The following is an 18,846-nucleotide window of genomic DNA, read 5'->3' as shown; positions in this document are numbered from 1 at the left end:
ATGTTCGTCCGGAGTTGCATGAGATGTCGCGCCGGTATCTGAATACCATGCCTCCACCGCCGATCCAGCCGAAGTATCTCCGGGAACCGCCATATTAGCGTGACCGGCCGGACGCTCCTCGTAGCGCTTGAAGCAGTAGTAGATGGCCGTATGGCCATGTGACCGGCAGATTTGGCATCTCGGATTGCCACGGCCTCGCCATCCACCGTTGCCAAAATTTCTGCCACGTCCTTGCCTGCCCCGTCCGCCGTTGCCGGAGTTTCTGCCACCATTGGAGTCGCCTGTGTTGCGGCCTCGACCAGCGAAAAAAGCAGCCGCTGAACCCAATGATCCGGATGACTCGCCGATGGTGAAGTCATCGAAGTATATAAACTCCTGGGCCTGCAGATGATCGAAGAGCTGCAAGATCGTCACCTGTGCGCCGGAGGCCGTGAGAGAGCTAGCCATGGCTCAGAACTCTGGTCGGAGTCCTCTCAGAACGTACAGGATTTGTTCATCGGTGGAAAGGGGTCTGTCAACTTGGAAGAGCGCTTCGACTATGAGTTGAGCTTTGCCGAGATACTCGGTTGGTGAACCAGCTCCTTGTCGCAGCGTTTGGAACTACCCCAGCAAGCTCAGGCATCGGCTGCACGTCGTCGAGGCTAGCGTGGAGGTGATGGATTCCCATACTTCACGGGCGGAATCCCGGTCAACCGCAAGGTGCATCACTTCGTCGGAGAAGGACGAAATGAGCAGAGAAAGGATCGATTGATCCTGTTGAATCCACGCCGTGTACGCCGGGTTCGTGGAGGTGGTGGAGTCGGACGCCGTCGCCGGACTGGGGAGGAGCTGTGACGGTCGCCGGTGGGCATGGGAGTTCAAAGTGGTGGGCTGAGGTGAGAGAGTTGGTGGTCACCGGAGCGGAAACGGTGGTGGTGGTAACCGTACGCTCGGAAGAGTTTGTCGACATCGGAAAGTTTTTCGGGAAAAAGATAAACAGAGAACGACCTATCGCTAACTAATACCAGATGAGAGATAGAATTCAAAATGTTTGATCAGTTACAGAGAGAATACACTTAGGAGTCCTATAGGGAAGCTACCACCTCTCTCCTAAAGTATAGAAAGATAACTGACTAACAATAATAACCACAAATATAAACTATATGCTATAATATTATTATTGCTAACAAACTCAATGGGGAATGCTACTAGCATGGAATAGTTTAGAATAGTACATCTCTTTATATAGACTTAGAGAGTTATGACTATATTGAAATGTAGCAGATTTGCAAAATAGATGAGAAGATCTAGAAATAGAGAAGATTTCTTATGCGATTACTATGAAGAGGTTAAAATGGTTAACAATTTATTGTACTCATGAGGCTTATTATTAGTGTAAAATAGTATTGAACTAAACATGTCACTTCACATTAGAGTTGTCTTGATCTAGTTCACACCTAGTCAAAAACTGCGATATCAACATGTGGATGATTTGCAAAATAATGAGAAAAATCTGGAAATAAAGGTGTGCACCAACTATCTCCAATCCAACTCCCCCACCCGGTCCTCCTCAAAACAATAGAGGTCCGATAAATAGAGTAGTAGGTAGCATGAAAATGAGAAACAGAGATACGAGACATATGGAAATAACAATTTTAAAAAACATAGGCCACAAAGCGTGGGGGAAACGTGCAAATAAAAAAGATATAGCCATATAGGAATATATTTGTAAATATTATTTCCTTTGTTAAGAGAGAACATATGGATTTATAAGGCTATAGGTTAGACTAGCTAATTGGTTGGATTCAACCTTTTAGTGTGGTTTGGCTCATGTGCATATAGCCCAATTGAGTGACCCTAGCCCAATCTTAGTTTATCAGATGCAATCAGAGCCTGTTCATGTTAGACTAGCTAATTAGTTGGATTCAATCTTTTAATGTGGTTTGTCCCATATGCATTATAACCCAGTTAAGTGACCCTAGCTCAATCTTAGTTTATAACATCCTTAAATATGCATAAATATTACTACGTAATTATCTACAACTTCCATAATTTAAAGTAATACACTAATAGATATAGTTGGGCATGCTTGATATCTATGCTCCAACTTGAGGGAGAGTGTTAGGAGGTTGTTAGCAGGTTACTCTCAGCTACTCATTTTGAAATTCAAATGAGTGGCTGAGTCCTACTGGTAGCTTGTATATATAGGAGCCTGTACAGTTTATTCATTTGCAGAGTTTAATACATAGACACTTCACTATAAGTTCTACAATATACACCAAGAAAAAAAATATAGGGGTATAGGGCTCGGAGCAAAGAACAAGAACTAATGTTTCTTTTGAAGTCCTGAATCATATGGAAGACTTTATAAATTGACTTCTGTACAAGCTTGCTTTGAGCAATGTTTACTAGTTTTTTTAGTACAATTTTTTTTTTAGTACAATTTGTTTGATCAAATGTATGTTTTCATTTAAAATATTCCACTATTAACTAAACAAAAAATAAAAAATAATTTTTAAAAAAAAAACATTTTTACATAAGAATAAAAACAAACAAAAATAACATAAATTCACAATTTGGGAGAAATAATTTACATCAAAATTCCTATAACAGAAACAATTTGAGAGAAATATCACTCCACAAATATGCTATATGCCTATAACAGAAATTTGAGACTGCGCATTTTTACTTTCTATAATATATTAGATTGATTTTAGTAGTTGACAGATAAATCTAAATGTATAATTTGCAAAATGAAAGCATTTTGTTGAAGAGCTTTCCATGAAGCACTCCCAATGTGCACCAATAATATGAAAAAGAAATACTAGGACTTATTGAGTTGAGGATGTGAGGATTGAGGAACAAATTAGAGTTTAAAATTTCTTTCCTATTAGATAATTAGACTTTTGCTCTTTATATATTGAGCCCTATATTTTAATTTCAGTGAGGTCAATCCCTAAATTTATATGTATATAATTGACCCCTATAAATGGACCCATCCTTATCTTCCGTTATTATGCTAAACTCAATCCAGTGTGTCATCTACTCCCACAAATCAGACCATGTTGTTATGCTAACTTGTCTGCAAGATTGTTTCATTCCCTTAAAGCTTTAATGGTTTTATCACAAATCAGAACCCTATTGTTATACTAACTAGTGTGCAAATCTAGCTTGTTTCTTTCAGACTTCTTTCTGATATACATAGACTACAAAGGGATTGAACTAATATGAAGTGAAGTTGGGAACTCAGCTAGAGAAGTCTGACCTCTGGAGATGGCAAGAATTCTGAACACCTTTGCTCGCATTGTTCCAGTTAATTGTTCTTTTCTAATCCCTGGCTGTCAAATCTTCAAACTTCATATTCTCTGACAAGTTGTAACATCTATAAAACCTGTAAATGAAATCATAAATTAATTGTACAGATATCTACCTCACATTAACCTTCTAAATATTTGTAGAAAATTACTTGCACCAGTCAGTAAAATGAATCAAAATCAGACACATCTGATAACTGAAATTCAAATTGATGACCTTAATCATACATCAAAGTTTAGCGGCATATCTGAGAGAATGAATGAGGAAGTGATTGTTGAAACATAAAGAAATTAACTACACATCCAATTTGCTTGATACTCTACACCTTTGTGGGGTAAATTTGCAAATTAATGAATTGAAATATAATTTCTAAAGCACAGTTGGGAAAATTATATCAAAATTGACAACAATCCTAGAAGTCATCTTGGTCAATTTTTTAAGTCAATTAACCTGGAAATCATCTTCAACCAGTGCATTGGAGTCTAGTTACAACTTTCTTAATCATTTTCTTCATCTTTTTCATCATCTTCTTCTTCCTTGGCTATTGTTGATGCTTACCTTCTTCATCATCTTCCTTTTTTTACTATGATTTGCTCTTTCTCTCTCTCACCTTGTTCGCCAGCTTTTTCCTTTTTCATCTTTGAATGTAAATTTTTTTTCTTCCTCTTTGTGTTGCGAATGGTATAAATTAGTGGTAGAGCCCATAAAGAGTATAGCACAGTAACATTATAACTCTCCATCAGAGAGACAGAGTTATAATCTCTGTCCACTACTCCACTGGACAGAGAGTTAGTGGATAGAGACTAGAGAGTTATACTCTATCCACTACTAGTCTACTACATTGTACAAAGTTAGTGAACAGAGAAATAGTTCAACTCTCTATGAATTACTCCAAGTTTGTATCCTTCTCTAAAAATCCCAATGATTTTATCACACCAAATAACACACTTAAGGCTCTTGCAACTTCTTGCTTCTTTTTAATGTTGCACAAAAGGTGCTTAGATTGCATTAGCAAAGGGAACTAATATAGTAATATGAAGTATGGAACTCAGATAAATGAAACTGACCTATGGTCATGGCAAAGGCTCCATAATCCATATACCCTAGTATCCTTTCAATTTATGATGTTTTTAACTTGTCTCAGAATTCTTTGACTTTGATCTCTTTTGAAAAAAAATAAAAAATAAAATAAAAAAAGTTAATTGTACGGACCTCTATCCCGCACTAACCGTCTAAAAATTTGTAAGCAATGACTTGTAGTGGGAAATCATATGCACCTGATAAAAGAAACTTTAACTATTTAGTGTTGACCTTTGTTCATGTACCAAAATATAGGCATATTGAGGGGCAACCTCATCTAAGTTGGTCAGTCTATTAACTTGGTGACCACAATGTTACAAGTTCGACTCCTAATAGGAGCAGCCTATTGGCCTTCTTGGTTTGAATCAGTCGGGTAACTTAGACTGGTTTACCTCCTTGAGTTTCTTTGCCGGCTAGGGTCACAAAGTGGGATTCATCTAGTGCACACCCTCGGATAATGGTTGTGGGTTTCTCTCTTCACTCAAAAAAAAAAAAAAAAAAAAAAAAAAAAAAAAAAAAAAAAAAATCTTATTTCAGGGAAAGAAAGTGGAAGATATTGTTGAGAGTTCAAGAAGGAGAACAAGGAATATACTACCAATCCAATTTTCTTGACGCTATACATCTTTTGAGGGCCAATTGGGGAATTCTCCAATTGAAATTTAATTTCTACAGACGCCATTATCAAACCATCTGAGCCAATGATTCTAGTTAATGTGCCTGGATCAACACCTAATTATCTGCTGTCTCAATACTTCTCTACTTACATCTGTCAATAGCTTTATCAGCATACACTTCTGCTACTGCTATTGCATCTGCCTCTCCAAAAAAAAAAAACAATAAAAAAATCCTTCTAAGAGCACTTGAAAGCAACACAACCGTGCAGACGAGCCAAAACTGTCAGGTGAAACCCCCTTTTATTTAAAACTGATTCAGCTAAAACAATAAGAAATTCATTCATTCATTTGAACCATCTCAAATTAATCTTAACTTCTAATAAAGACAAAATTTTGCCATTATTACACCTACACAAGTACACATTTTAACACTGTATATCATTTTGAAACTTTCCAACACTACAAACATCTTCAATAATCATAGCATTTTGATAGAATCTAATTAATTTCGCTCAAGAATTTTTTTCAATTTAAAACCAAACCAAGAGCTTAGAGCTTAGAGCTTAGGACAGATCAGAATATGATAAAATATTGAACACAAATAATATTTTGGAGTCCATATTTTCAACAGCCACGAGCATTATAGAAGTACCTGAGACCTAAGTGCAGCCGTGCGCATTATAGAAGTAAGCACTAAGCAGCATGAATACCAGAAGCACATTTCAACCCTGCAATCATGAACGAGTCAGAACGAAAACTACCGCCGCCATAACTCCACGCTCCAGCACCACCGCTTCCGGAGATTTAACTTGTGGAAGTTAGCTAGAGATCGAGTCAACTCAGTTCACCCCTTGCTCCTCCATTTTTTATTTAAATTAAAAGGGTTATATATATTGGACCTGTTTGGTAAAATAGTTCGCCTATAAGTTAATTTTAGCTTATTTAATCACTATTAACTGTTTGATTTGGTTAAATATCAATATAAATATTTAATTAATTAGCTTTTTATAACTTTAAAAAAGCTAAAATTTAAAAAACTGTTCAAAACAAATTTTTCAATAGTTTTTTAAAAAGAAAAAAGAAATTATACCAAATAGCTATCACCAGTTAATTTATCAAACACTTTTCTACAATAATCTAATGTTATCATCTAGTTATATCCTCTAATTAACCCAATCAACTAACAATTAATAGTTGGGCCATAGAGTATATATAAAAGTTAAAACTGGTTTTTTTTTCTTTTTCTAAATTTTCAAATAATAATAGACAAGTTAGTCCCTTAATTATTATGTAACTTCAATCAAATCATGAATTCATTATATATATATATATATATATATATATATATATATATATATATATATATGTTAAAACCTTCATTAGTTAGCAGTAACTAGTAAGTAATACATTAAAAGAGTAGGGCCAAATGACTGTAGGCACAAGAGATCTATCTACTTTTGAGTATAATCTCAATATTATTGTTGTCGAGTTTTGAATATTGATCTCTTCTATCAAGTATTGTCTACTAAACCACTGAGCTAAGCTCATGCGAACAAAAAAATTTGTTCACTGATTTTATATTGGATGCCTTCCCACATTAAATACAGACATACATAACTATAGGAATATTGCATAGAGTTTAAGAATAGTGATAAGATATACTTCATATGAGTTATATTCTACAACCCATTAAATAATTAAACCTAGAAAAAAAAATGTAAAGATATAGAAAAAAAAAAAACTTTAGTAAATTCAAATTAAACAAAAAAAAAATGTAGAGATCCGTGTAAAAATTCAAAATTTTTGATGGAAATAAAAATTAAGGAAGCAAATTTTGAAATATGCATACATAGATAGAACTAAGGAGATATAAAGAGAGACACAAGAACGGAATAGGGAGGAGGAATACTCTAGTCAAGTTACACAGAAAAATACTTCATTGAAGATTATAACCACAATCACCCAATTTGATTTCTAAAGTTCATCTTCAATTTTGAGGTTAAAAGAAAAACGAATATTACTTACAAGTTGGAGCAGCTTTGATCTCTATCAACCTTCTACTTCTTCCCATTATCGTCGATCTCCAATTACAAAGACAGTAGAATTGATTTGTAGACAAAAGAATTAGGGGTTTTTTTTTTTTTTTATAGAAAATTGGAAAAGTTATCAATTTGGACGCTTAATGACTCGTATAATCAACTTGACTTGTGCTTTGGAGTGAAAAGGCAAAAGAATTTCTAAACTTGCCCTTGAAAAATTTAAGGTATTAAACACACCAATGTTAGGTTTTAAGTGATATATGACATGAGGGATGAAAGTGGCAATCACACAAACAATTTAGGGACTAAATGAGGCTATGATTATAATTAAGGGACCGCGTTGTCAAAATTTATGGACTAAAAATATCATTTTCTCTATATAAAATTAAGATTGATTTTTCAAATATTTTAATTTGTAAACATAATATTAAATTATTAAAACTAATTTTATACGGAATTTAAAAGTGTAAACTAAGTGCATAAAACATTTAAATTTTATAAATTTGACCTCAAATTACTCAATTGTTAATAATTGATGGGGGTGGGGGGGGGGGGGAGTGGACTCTAGCTCTAAGGTCGATTGGGTCAAGGAAGTTAAGGACCGGGTTAATAAATTAGGTCTAATGAATAATCAAAATTCATAAGCATGGTTTGTGGGGTCTAGAGAGGAAGATGAGAAAGTTAAGGGGCAAATTGAGATGAGAAGTAGAGTTAAGGTGTTGAACTACAAATGTCGAAGGGATGGGGTTCGAAGTGGGACAAGGATAGAAGTTTGGGGCTAGCTAAGATGCAATATTGAGGAGATGAGGTATGAAGTGAGATATGGGCTGAAACATAAGGGGTTAGGGTGCAATTATTTTGGAGTCAATGTAGGATTGGACTGGAATTAAGGGGGTAAGGGTGCAAAAAGGCCGGATGGGGTGGTGCATTGGAGCCACACAAGGACACACTATGTGCCCTATAACATACTGTTAAATATGGCGCAATTGGGCTTGGCTAAGAGAGTGATACAGTGGAGGTGTTTATTTCATTGTGACCTACGATTTTTTTTTAATGCTAGGCTTGCGTTCCCCTTTGTTTATTTTAGCATGTGTGCATTTCATATGTTTGAACTGGCATGTGTACCTTTATTTGTGATAGCCTATTTGTCAATTTTACTTGTGTCAACTTGTTTGGCCTATCCACCTTTTGTGCTAGAGATTGTGCGCTTTCGTTTTCTCTGAATTGTCCCATAAAGAGCCATTATGCTAATGATTTTTTGGTTGATTTGGAGAGGTTTATGGGATTTGGTACCTTTTAGCGTGTATTGGAGTGGACATGTGGGCGTCTTCGTTGCGTTGGGTCTTCCAACAGGGTTGCGTTTTGGGACATTTCATATGATAGGTTTAGGTTGTTTATCTGGATCATTTTTTATTTGTTGCTTAAGTATTAATTGACTTTTGTCACACTTAGGTTATTTGTTAAAAAGGGGTTTGTCCCTTTAATTAGTTTTGCAAAACTAGGGGTATTTCCTCCTTGCTTTCTTGTATTCTTTCTTTTGAGGTATTAATAAATGGGGGGAATAAAAAAAACCCTAAACACTAAACCCCTATGTGAACGTTCATGAAATGCCTTCTTAATTCATGAGAGCGTGTAGAAAAAAAAAAAAAATGAGAATTTGACAACAATTGACCTTGTCACATTCATGAGTAATGGGATAATGTATGTTGTAGCTCAGGATGATACATGTACTCAAACTTAAGACGCTTTCATTCAGATGTCACTTTGAACTTGTGAACAATCCTTTAATGACACAAATATAAATGACGACACCAATATTGTAGGTAAAACAATAAAACGCAAGAAATTAATGAAAACTCAAAGACAATAAATTAACAAAACACAGATAATGAGTAACACAATTTGGATCCATTTTATGAACCATTTTCATTGCAGCATTCATCTCCTTGTTGATCATAGTAACTTTAAAATGGATAATTCTCATACCTCATCAAACAATCAACATATGAAAGTTGAGCTCCAATCGAATCATCACAAGTCTCGCTCAAGTAAATTTTTGCACTGCTAAGACAAAGTGCACAATCATTGGCTGATATTGCAATGTTACAAGTGGCGTAGCCATAAGCAATAGCGTTGTTGGAATACGGAGAAACTGTATAGTAGTTGTACTCTGCTTGCGTAGGAGTCACGTTTTGCATGTCTTCGAAAACATAAGCTAGGCTAAGCGCAAAAGGACCATCTTTTGCATAGTGGTTACCATTACAAATCTTATTTATAATGTCGAGATTTGGCTCACCTATCACCAAACAACAAAAATAACTCAAAAAACCTATAACTAACACCAGTGTAACTAAACTATCTCTCATACTGGAAAAAAATGGCATTGCTAATTTTTCTTCTCAATCTAGGTCTCTAATCCTTACTCTTATTCTTGCAATCTTGCCTACTCACTCTTGGATGCATTTGATATTCACCAGTCCATGATTTATATAGGCTACACTTCATTGATTTTCTCACTAAATCATTTTTTAATTATAATTGTATTACACTTTTTAAACTAAGATTCTAAGACTAGTTACATCTTTTGAACTATTTCTTACCTGTCTGTTTGCAACGACATTAGTGTAAGATTTCTTCTTGTACTTTACTATCTTTAATTAACGCAATTTATAATATGGGTTACTATACGTTGGGATGCCGGCCAAAGCTAGGTTACTTTGGAGAACCCAATCCAACTAGAAATATTCTAGAATAAATGGATTTGTGAGTAATCAATGTTTTGGATTTAATTTATAGCTAGATAAATAATGTTCATTAATTAAATATTGTAAACTTGGCACTGTTTTCAAAATTATTCCTTCCGTTCCATTTTATGTGTCTAATTCGGTTAACGAGGTTTGACTGAAATTATTTTTAATAATATTAAATTTAGTATTAGTATAAAAAATTTATATATTTAAAAACTACACAAAAAGTACTACTATTAAATACAAAAAATTAAATTTAAAAATAAGTAGAAAATAATAAATAAATAAATATTAAAAACAAAGAAGAAAGAGTTGATTTGACCAATGAATAGTAAATAGAAGAGATAAAATGCGACAGAGGGAGTATATGCTTTAGCATATACCTATTAAACTAGTTAACAATGTACTTCGTAGTTCGTATTTAACAATGTGTTGAGATTAAATTAAAAAAAAAAAAAACAATTTCAAGAAAATATAGTTTGTATTTTAGTTAATACATTTTGAGTAAGAAGTGTTATTTTTTTCGGAAAAAGAAAAAGAAGTTATTCTACAAGGATATTACTTGTATATGTGTTTTTTTTTATTAAAATTATAAATATCATCTAGCAATATATATATATATATATATATATATATATATATATATATATATATATATATATATATATATATATATATATACACACTACTGGAAATTATTGAATTTCCGACCACCTGAAAGTGATCTTAAATGAAGTTGAAAGCAAAAAGTGGTCGGAAATAGCAACAAGGGTTTTTCCGGATACGAAAAGTGGTCAGAACAAGGCTTTCGACTTGATTTAAGATAACTTTAAGGTGGTCGGAAATTTCAGTATTTCTAGTAGTGATATATATATATATATATATATATATATATATATATATATATATATATATATATATATATATATATATATATATATATATATATATATATATATATATATATATATATATATATATATATATAGAATCGCACTCAGGTGCGAATGCTTCGCCCAGGCGCGAAATAGGAATGAATTCTGTTCATCCACGTGTCCAGATCTAATGGATAAGAAACACTGATTTTTTTAAAAAACGCGGTGGCATTTTTGTAAATAATTGAACATCGAAGTGCAAGTAAAATGTATTACAAGTGCATGTAAAATGTATTATAGGTGCAAGTAAAAATTTACACTGAGCATCAATACTTAGTTGCACCTATAGTTCTAAGTAGTTGCACCTATAGCTCTAAGTAGTTGCACACATAGTTATAAGTAGTTGCACCTAGGTGTATGAATGTTTGCGAGTGGTTTTCAGGGGTATTACTACCCGCTGAACTCAGATCAATGAATGTTAACAAGGCAAAATTACATGCACTTATAGGTGAAAGTAGGTGCACCTATAGTTATAAGTAGTTGCACCTATAGTTATAAATAGTTGCACATATAGTTATAAGCACACCTAGGTGCATGAATGTTTGCGGAAAGTGAATGCTAACAAGGCAAAATTACATGCACTTATAGGTGAAAGTAGGTGCACCAATAGTTATAAGTAGTTGCACCTATAGTTATAAATAGTTGCACATATAGTTATAAGCACACTCAGGTGCATGAATGTTTGCGGAAAGTGAATGCTAACAAGGCAAAATTACATGCACTTATAGGTGAAAGTAGGTGCACTTGTAAGTAATTTTACTTGCACTTCGATGTTCAATTATTTATGAAAATGCCACCGCGTTTTTTTAAGTTATTAGATCTGGACACGTGTCGCGCGCTGATTCGTTCGCATTTCCCTCCTGAGCACTTATTCGCACCTGAGTGCATCTCTCTCTATATATATATATATATATATATATATATATATATATATATATATATATATATATATATATATATTGAAAGGTTCCCGTGCGGTTGAATGCTTCCCGTGCGGTTGATTAATGTGCGTGAGATTTATACTCAATGTGCGTGAGTGTTGTGCTTAATGTGCCTGAGATTTGTACTATGTGCGTGAATGTGTAAAATGCAGCAGAAAATATGGATGTCAGCTTCTTCCCTATCCCCAGTAGCCATTGCCCCCTCCCTGATGATGATGATGCGGAGGCGGGCTATGGTGGTTAAGAATTATGGGAATAATACAACAGAAATCCGCACTTAGCTGGTGTGCAAATTTTGTTGTGCGTGCGTCATCTATATAAACATTCAACTGCACTGAAGGTAGCTGATAATCTAAAATCCATGGCCAAATTGAAGGAAGAAGTAACAAGAAGCTTGGGCGTAATGTGCGTGAGTTTTCTGTTCTGCTTCCTTCTGAGCTCGTAATTCTAAACTACTCACGCACATTAAGCACAAATCTCACGCATATTAAGTACAATACTCAGGCACATTAAGTACAAAACTCACGCATATTAACATTACGCACATTAAGTTCAAATCTCATGCACATTAAACACAACACTCACGCACATTAAGTATAAACCTCACGCACATTAATCCACCGCACAACCGCACGAGAAGCCACAAATGCACCTGATTCCTTCCCTATATATATATATATATATATATATATATATATATATATATATATATATATATATATATATATATATATATATATAATTGTGTTTGCATGTTGTAGGCCTTCTCAGGTGCAGTTATGCGGTAGCTTTAGGTGCGTGGCTTTCCTTCTTAAAGTGCGTGTTTGTGTGCTTAAGGTGCGTCAGTGTTGAAACTTAATGTGCGTGATTTTCCTTCTTAAGGTGAGTTGTTTTCCTTCTTAAGGTGCGTGATTTGTATGCTTAAAGTGCGTCAATTGTTGAAACCTAAGGTGCATGGTTTGTGTTCTAAGGTGTTTTGTTTGTGTGTTTAAGGTGCGTTGTTTGTGTACTTAAAGTGCGTTGGCCTAAAGTTTTAGGTGCGCGCAATTTGTGTTCTTAAGGTGCTTTGTTTGTGTGCTTAAGGTGCGTGGTTTATGTGCTTAAGGTGTTTTGTTCGTGTGCTTAAGGTGCGTGGTTTGTGTACTTAAAGTGCGTCGGCCTAAAGCTTTAGGTGCGCGTGGTTTGTGTTCTTAAGGTGCTTTGTTTGTGTGCTTAAGGTGCATGATTTGTGTGTCTAAAGTGTTTTGTTTGTGTGCTTAAGGTGCCTTAAAAACACAAACCACGCGCACCTAAAGCTTTAGACCGACGCACCTTAAATACACAAACCACACACCTTAAGTACACAAATCACGCACCTTAAGAACACAAACCACACACCTAAGGTTTTAAAATAGCGCAACTTAAGTTTTAACAAAACCCACGCACCTTAAGCATACAAACCACGCACCTTAAGAAGGAAAATCACACATTAAAAAGAAAAACCACGCACCTAAATAACTGCACTACCGCACTTGAGAAGGTCAACCGCACGGGAACCCATTTATATATATATATATATATATATATATATATATATATATATATATATATATATATATATATATATATATAGTTCGACTCCCATGAGAACCACTCCCCACTGATCTAATCTGGACCATTGAAATTAGACAATCCACAGTTATACGTAGGACCAGTTGTACAAAATATTTTATGAACATATATCTATAAATTAAACCCAAAACCTTGATTACTCTCTAATCCATTATTTATTCTAGATTTCTAGTTGGATTGGTTATAGACTTATAGTTCCTCACTCCTTGCCGGCATCCTTATAAATTGCAATCGATTAAATATTCTAAACTGAAAGAAGAAATCTTACACTGCATTCATACATAGCAAACAGACAAGGAAAAGCAGTTCAAAAGATGTAACTATACCTAGTTTGTACTACTCTTTAGATTCTTAGTTCAAAAAAGTTTACAATAACTATAGTTCAATAATTATTTAGTGAGAAAACCAATGAAGTGTAGCCTATATAAATTATGAATGGGCGAAGTTCAAAAACATCTCAGAGTGATTATAAAATATTGCAAGAACAAGAGTGAGAATTATTTTAGAGTGTAGATTGAGAAGAGAAATTAGTTATAAATTAGTTGACATATCTTCTCAACATGAGAGCTTTAGCCACACTAGTACTAGTTATAGGGTTCATGAGTTGTTTTTGTTGTTTGGTAATGGGTCTCCCAAATTTTGAAATTACAAATAAGATTTGTAATGGCAAGCACTATGCACTTGGTAGCCCTTTTGCAAATAGTCTTAGTTATGTGTTTGATGACATGGAGAGAATGACTCCCACACAAGCAGGATACAACTACTATTCAATTTCTCCGTACTCTAATGACGCTATAGTTTATGGCCATGCCACTTGCAATACTGCTTTATCATATGATGATTGTAAACTTTGTCTTAGCAGTGCTAAAGTTTACTTAGGCCAAACTTGTTTTGGTTCGACTGGAGCTCAACTTTCATATGTTGATTGTTTTATGAGGTACGAGGGTTATTCATTTTCAAGATAGATTTAAATTTAATGGTGTTATGAAGAAGACGGATAATGCAATGCCAATGGTTTTCAATATGGATCCAAATCTTGTTCTTCGTGATTTAAGTTTTCGTTAATTTCTTGTCACATTCCATTTTGTTGTTTTGTTTCCTTTGTTATTTGTATCATCATTCATGTTTAGGTAGGGGTGTTAGCGAACAGAGCTTTCGACAAACTACTCGTGTTCGTGTTCGGTAAGCGTTCGTTTATGTTCGTTTGTTAAGGTAAACGAACATTAACAAACAAAATTTAGAGCTCGGTTAATAAACGAACAGAGCTTGAACAGTTTTAAGCTCGTTTGCTAAGAGATCGTGAACAAGCTCGTTTGTGTTCGTTTACTAATGTTCGTGAACAAGCTCGTTTATGTTTGTTTAATAATGTTCGTGAACAAGTTCGTTTGTGTTCGTTTAATAATGTTCGTGAACATGTTCACAAACATATATATTATATTATATTATATTATATTATATTATATTATATTATATTATATTAGTTTTGTAGTTGTGTTGTTTATTTGATTATTGTTCGTGAACGTAGATTATTTATTGTTCACGAACGAATTGTGATCATGAACATGTGCAGATGTTTGTTTATTAAGTGTTCATGAACGTAAATGAATATGTTCGTGAACGTGCTTGTTAATGAACATGTTTGTGAACGTGTTTGTTAATGTTAACGAACACGTTTGCGAACGTGTTCACGAACGTTAACAAACACGTTCGCGAACGTTAACGAACACTAACAAACGCTTAACAAACGAACACGAACAGGATTTTCAAAAACCTTAACAAACGAACACGAACACTCCAAATTCCTTAACAAACGAACACGAACAACCTTCGTTCGTTTATGTTCGGTTCGTTAACAGCCCTATGTTTAGGTCATGGAAGAATTGTTCACAAGTTCAGAGTGATATTTGAATGAAATTGTACTCCGTATTAAGTTATTATATAGTTGATTACTCCATATCTTGAAAAAATGACATTTTTTGTCCTTCAATTATTACCACAGTGTACTTTTACTATTTCAATTATTTGAACCATAGATTTGTCTCTCAATTATTGTCAAAGTGGCGAATTTGATCCCTCAAGAACTATTTTCCCACCAATATATTACTTAATAAAGTGGTTGATTTGGTCCCTTAAGAATTAAATCCACCATTTTGTTAGCAAATGAATCTATAAACACTACTACAGAAAATAGATACTACGTCGTTTTTTTTTTTTTTACACATATAAGATGAGAGATTCATACTAAATCATAAACTAACACACCATATTTAATTCAAACAAAGATGAGTCGGTTTATTATGATTTAACTTTATGTTAAATTGTCTATTTCTAGTGATTATATCCAAATTGGAATTTTGATCAGCCTCCCCAATGTCCCCATCCTACTCCTATCTAATATTACAGGGAACAAGAAAAGAGAGAGAGGGGGGGAACAAGAAACTGTATTAAATTAGGCTTTTCCCTGACTAAAAACTCATTTGTCATTTTGGCCAAAGTACAGTACGTGAAAAATCCTGGGAATGAGAAATGTACACGCAAGTCAAAGCAAAAGAACACAACACTTTATATGGCCGTAAATTAAAAATCAACGTATATTAGATGACGTAGTTTTACATTTTTATAGTAGTGAAACTTGTATCGTAAATAATTGAATGACTAAATTTATACTTTATATTGATAGACTAAAAGTGTCATTTTTTATATCTTTTTAGTATAATGTCTTCGCTCAAATCCAAAGAAAAATATATTAATTGTATCATCACCATGACCTACAATGTAACATTATCTCATTGCTCATGCATCAATATGACACGGTAAATAATTGTCAAATCCTTCATTTCTACTGTCTCTTAAGAATTAAGAGGGCATTTCATTAATGTAATCCTATCAATTCAATTCCTACATATATGATGAGAAGGCATTAATATTGACATGACATGATAATATGGATGACATAGTTGGGTTAAAAACATATAAATATAAACTATTATATAAAGAATATTTTATTTGATTGGTGTATATGTGAGACTCTATATAAGAGGTTTTCAAATCAATAATTTTCATTATATGTAAAATAAACTATTATAATTTTAAATTTCAATATTAAAAAAAGGAATAAGGGTCAAATTAGCCATTAAACTTAACGTGAAAATGCAATTGGGTCACTCAACTAAAAAAAAAAATGTAATTAGACCCTTCAACATTGTAAAATCATGCAATTTGTCCCAAGTGACCTGCAATGGCAGGTTACCAACAAGTAATTAATTAAAAATTTTAAAAAGAAATTAAAAATTATTTTAAAACAAAAGCAAAAAAAAAAAAGAAAAAAGAAAAAAGAAAAAGAAACAGGGTCTCCGACCAGCAACAGCTCTGGTGATGGCAGGTCGTCAACGGCAGCCTTCTCCAACCTCTCTTCCCCCGATGTGTACAGATCGACAGCCTCCTCTCGTCTCTCTTTCTCTCTCAACCAACGGCGGCAAACGGCGAAAGTCAACAGCAGCAGGTGGCGGGCTATGGCTGTCTACGGCTATGGCTCTCTTATGAAGGGATTTTGAAGGGATGAAGGCAGCGATTATGGCTGTCTTCATCCCTTCAAAGCTTAAAAAAAATATGAAGGGATGAAGGCAGCGGCCATGGCTGCCTTCATCCCTTAAAAGCTTTAAAAAAAAAATATGAAGGGACATTGCTGCCTTCATCACTCTAAAGCTTAAAAAAATATATATATATGAAGCAGTGGCCATGGCTGTTTTTCGTCTCCAGATCCATGAAGACGATTAGAGACCTTATTATTATTATTTTTTAATAATTTTTAATTTTTAAATTTTTAACTAATTATCTGTTGATAACCTGTCATTGCAGGTCACTTGGGAGTTGAGACAAATTGCATGATTTTACAATGTTGAACGGTCTAATTGTACTTTTTTAATTGAGTGACCTAATTGCATTTTTAAAGAAAACAAAAAGTAAACCGAGCATGGGCTAGCCTGCCGAGTTAAATATTTAGTGGCCCAACACAACCACATATATGGATTGTGCATGGGCCATGCCTATATCGAGTCGTTATATCATAGATCGCGGTGCATGTGCACCGCGGTAAAAAACGACGTCGTTTCTTTAAGTAAAGAAACGGTCCGCCGTTATAGTTAACGGAGTCCGCTTGTTTAGTGTATTAAACACCAACTAACACTACAGTATATCTAAACCGACACTGCAGTTATATCAAAATGATACTGTAGTTATAGTGAAATGAAACTACAGTGTACATAAAATGAAACTGAATAACATTTCACATATTTGAGTGTATATTGTACAATGAAGCTGTAATTATATCAAAATGATCATGTAGTTGTGTTTTAATGAAACTATAATGTATATAAAATAAAATTAAATAACATTTTCACATATTTGAGTCTATAAATATCGAATGAAACTATAGTTATATCGAAATGAAATTGTAGTTGTGTTGAACTGAAACTGCAGTGTATACAAAATGATACTGAATAACAGAGTTACTTTTTGCAAAAGGGTGTGAAACGGCGGAAAACAAACACCGTTTCTTTTCATTTAAAAAAAGGACGCGCGGTGCATGATATAATTTGCCGCCTATATCAACTCAGGCAATTTATATCGTGCACCAGGGCGCACATTGCACGGTGCGCCCTGATGCAAAACGACGTCGTTTCAGATTTATTTTTGTTTTGTTTTTTTTTTTTTTGAAATTTCGCTACCCAGTGTTTGGCGGTTAATTTTTCTTTAAAAAAAAATCCCATGTTAAAAAATATACATAATTTTATACTAGAATACACATAATTGTACACATGAATGCACATAACTGTACAAACAAATACACATAATTGTATGAACAAATACACATAATGATATAAATAAATATACATAATCACGTCAACTCCCTTCCACGCCTCCCAAAACGAAGTCGTTTTGGGAGGCGCGGAGCGTACAGTGCTGCGCGCACCGTGGTGGAGGGTATAACGATTGTATCAACTCATGTAAGTTTAACTTATTATTATATTTGTTTCTCTAAAAACGTGAGAACGAAACAGATCAGAAGCTAGCATTCAAGACTGAAATAATGGGCAATATCTCTTGAATTGCTTCAAGCAAGGTGGAGCGATTGTAATTAGCATATATAATATATAAATAATAAATCTCAATTCAATAATTAGTTGAAATTTATCTTCAAAAAAAAATAATAATTAGTTGAAATTTCTAGTTGAAACAGTGTTAAGCATATATATATATATATATATATATATATATATATATATATATATCATGGTTGCAGTAGGCGCTAGGCGCTAGTCGGGCGGTCGGGTAGCGCCTAGCGCCTAGGCGGATTCTAGGCGGCGTTAGGCGGGCACCCAAAAAAATTTTAAAAATAGTAACAGACTTGTAGTTCGACAATTTTAATGAGGTTGTTTTCAACGTTCACTCAAATAACACATCTAAATAAATGAAATAATGATAATTTATAAGTCATAATGTCATAATAATATTAAAATCAATAATTAATGAAAGACGACATCGGTCAAAATCGAACAAAATCGGTCGACTCGGCCGAGTTGGCT

The 18,846-nt window shown here is 34.0% G+C and overlaps 1 protein-coding gene across 4 annotated transcripts in view; it reads right to left on the bottom strand.

The window, feature by feature from the left end:
• The window catches only part of LOC109192995 (histidine-containing phosphotransfer protein 2-like), a 39,167-nt gene extending 33,407 nt beyond the window's left edge, over positions 1-5,760 (bottom strand). For 2 of the 4 annotated variants that reach the window (XR_002056184.1, XR_002056185.1), the window contains exons 1-2: positions 3,745-3,863; positions 3,245-3,370 (exon numbers count right to left, since the gene is read on the bottom strand). The gene's annotated coding sequence lies outside the window, so the exon portion shown is untranslated. Of the gene's footprint in view, positions 1-3,244; positions 3,371-3,744; positions 3,864-4,361; positions 4,458-5,138; positions 5,187-5,640 lie in introns of those variants that run through there. The other 2 variants (XM_019343754.1, XM_019343745.1) reach the window with 2 other exon arrangements.
• Between the last annotated feature and the right edge of the window lie 13,086 nt (positions 5,761-18,846).

Source organism: Ipomoea nil, unplaced genomic scaffold (genome assembly GCF_001879475.1).
Source record: "Ipomoea nil cultivar Tokyo-kokei standard unplaced genomic scaffold, Asagao_1.1 scaffold0222, whole genome shotgun sequence".
Taxonomy (NCBI): domain Eukaryota; kingdom Viridiplantae; phylum Streptophyta; class Magnoliopsida; order Solanales; family Convolvulaceae; genus Ipomoea; species Ipomoea nil.
Note: the sequence above shows the minus strand (reverse complement) of the source record. Positions and strands in the feature narration are given on the sequence as shown.